The sequence below is a fragment of the Aplysia californica genome, unplaced genomic scaffold, assembly GCF_000002075.1.
Source record: "Aplysia californica isolate F4 #8 unplaced genomic scaffold, AplCal3.0 scaffold00780, whole genome shotgun sequence".
In the NCBI taxonomy this organism is placed as follows: domain Eukaryota; kingdom Metazoa; phylum Mollusca; class Gastropoda; order Aplysiida; family Aplysiidae; genus Aplysia; species Aplysia californica.
The window spans coordinates 311096-313733 of NW_004798050.1; positions in this window are offsets into that span (position 1 = coordinate 311096).

Genomic DNA, 2638 nt, shown 5'->3' on the forward strand with positions numbered 1-2638 from the left:
CTCTCTCTCTCTCTCTCTCGTTCTTTTTTTTTTACATCCTGCTGCTAACGGCAAAAACGATCTTCTTGTAATCATAATATTCGTCCCACCACACTACCAAAATAAATTGCCCAAGTCCTCCATTGTCGTCGTACGTAGCACCGAACACAAACAGACTAGCACACACCCGGCAAACGCAACACCCACCCACAAAACACATGGGCCAGATCACAGACAGGGGTGGAAGTGGTCCCACAACTATCAGCACCCCCAGCTGTGCACGCTCGTAACTGCAGAGTGAGCCCGGTCGGTCAGACAGACATGCTGGGCAGTGAGTCGCTTTTAAAAAATCCGGTTAATATGTTAGTGCACCTCTTCGGTACATAATAATATGTTATGAACCGCTTAGGCAAATGGGTTAGAACCACTTTGACAAACAGGTTAGCATCACTTCAACAAATGGGGACACCCACTTCGGCAAACGGGTCAGGAAAGAGAGTTAAGAGTAAGACTTCGGATAATGTTTTATTGAGGATTATCCGATTATCTGGATATTCATCTGGATTTTGCCCACTACCTCTATCAGACAGGGCTGCTATAGGCCTACCAACCAGCCAACAAGGCTACTGTGCGCGAAGCGGGTAAAGCATGCAGCTCCGCTCCATCTTCTCTCCATTCCCCCTACAGTCCCACCCTTATTTATTTACGCTCACGCTAACGTCCGGGCGGAGCAGGAGGAAAGGAACTGCTCAAACTAAACATTTCTCGGCACTGAAAATGTTACCAGGGGAGTGGAGGTCGTAATCAGGATGCGAGCACAACTGTGATGGAATAATTCGCCTACGACATGACGTTATTATGGTGGACTTTTACGTTTGAAAAGTTTTGTCAAATCATTAAACAGAGCGACGGCATTATTATCATAATTTAGTGCAGATTTTTTAAAAAGCCAGAAAGACAAACAAACAAATGAGGGAAAGAAAGGAAGTAAGTAGGATGTACCAGTGAAGCTCTCCTACCACCCACAGCTGAAAGATTAGAGGCACACATCGTTGATTTTATAATTTAGTATGACAAAACAATCCCTCCGTTTTTGTGGTAAACACGATCACTGATGTGTACAGTATTAGACTGAGTGCACTTTTCTTTCACAGAGTACACCCCCCTCCAAAAAAAAACCCCAAAAAAACAACAACCCAGAATAACTACATCAAAAGTACTAATATTACTACAAATGGCATTCACGAAACGTACTTCATACACGCAAGGAAGTAATAAACATGAGACCCATTTATCTGGGCAGAGAGGTTTAGAGTCAAGGCTGCAGTCTTCTCAGAATCGATCAGGGTCATTCCCCATTGGTGGCCGTGACCAATACCCGATTATGCGGGGGAGTACAAAAACCGTTACCCGGGCGCGGGGGTCATAACCACAGAGGTGGCACAACGGAACAGATGGTGCACGACGCAGTGACCTCGAAGGCACTTCAGAACATCAATCAAGGTCAAGCTAAGCTAAGGTATGGACGACCCTGCGGAGCGTTACTGAACGTCAATTTATTTTAAATTCATGGAATTTTCAGAGCTTCCCAGCTATTTGGCTCAGTCTTCTTTGAAGATGGACGCTGAACTCGGACGTCCCGCCTCTAAAATAAGTTAAAAGAGGTTTAAAACCTTTGCCATCCCCAAAACACCATAAAAAGGGTAAACACTAAAGCGTGACGAGAAAAAAAGGAACTGATATAACGTCTGTAGCTTTCCAAACGTGTACTTTTACAAATTTCAATTTCTGTTTCTCATTTTCCCTATTTGACCCCGACGTTAATTCTCCTTTGCGTACGTGGAAATCGTGATCATTTATCAATAAAATTAGTATCTTAATCACATCAGTAAACTGCTAAAATGCAAAGCATATAAATGAAGCAAATCCTAAAAATATCTTTTCATTGACTTACACCTTTCCAGAATGCCACAGTCACAGTGGACATCACATTACATTTATGAGGCTTCACGAATAAGAAATGCTGAAACCAAGAAAGAAGCCCACAAGCTACGACACATTCGCAAATGAAAGTGAAGCTTTCGAACGCTTAAAATGGGACAAATTTTTCTCTATTAGAATTGGTCTCATAGGTCATTATAGTAGAAGCCAAAAGTCATCTTAACCTTTAATTCTTCTTAGTCTTCTATTTCGCGTGAGAAACAGTTTCCTCTGCGGATGCATTGGTCACCGTCAGACACTGACGGACGATTATTACGTATCCCTGTACTTATTCTGTGAGTTTTCCCCGCCAGCGTGTCGCTGACAGACAGAAGGGGTAGATCTTCTGGACGAGCTACCGAATTACCAGCGATCAACGGCTAAGCTAGAGTGCTGATGGCTTTATAATCCCTGGAGCGCCCATCCGTCTACCTCAATTCTTACTCTTATGTCTTGATTGATATGGCAGTCTCTGAGAACTCTCGTTTTGGCCTTTTTCTTGTTCTTCCTCTGTCTCTTGTTCTTGCTCTTCACCCCTTACTTCCCGTCCATTTCTTTCTTTTGCCGTCTTTCCGCTCGAAAATCTCGATTCCTCTTCTCTTTCTGTTAGTTCTCTCTCTCTCTCTCTCTCTCTCTCTCTCTCTCTCTCTCTCTCTCTCTCTCTCTCTCTCTCTCTTTC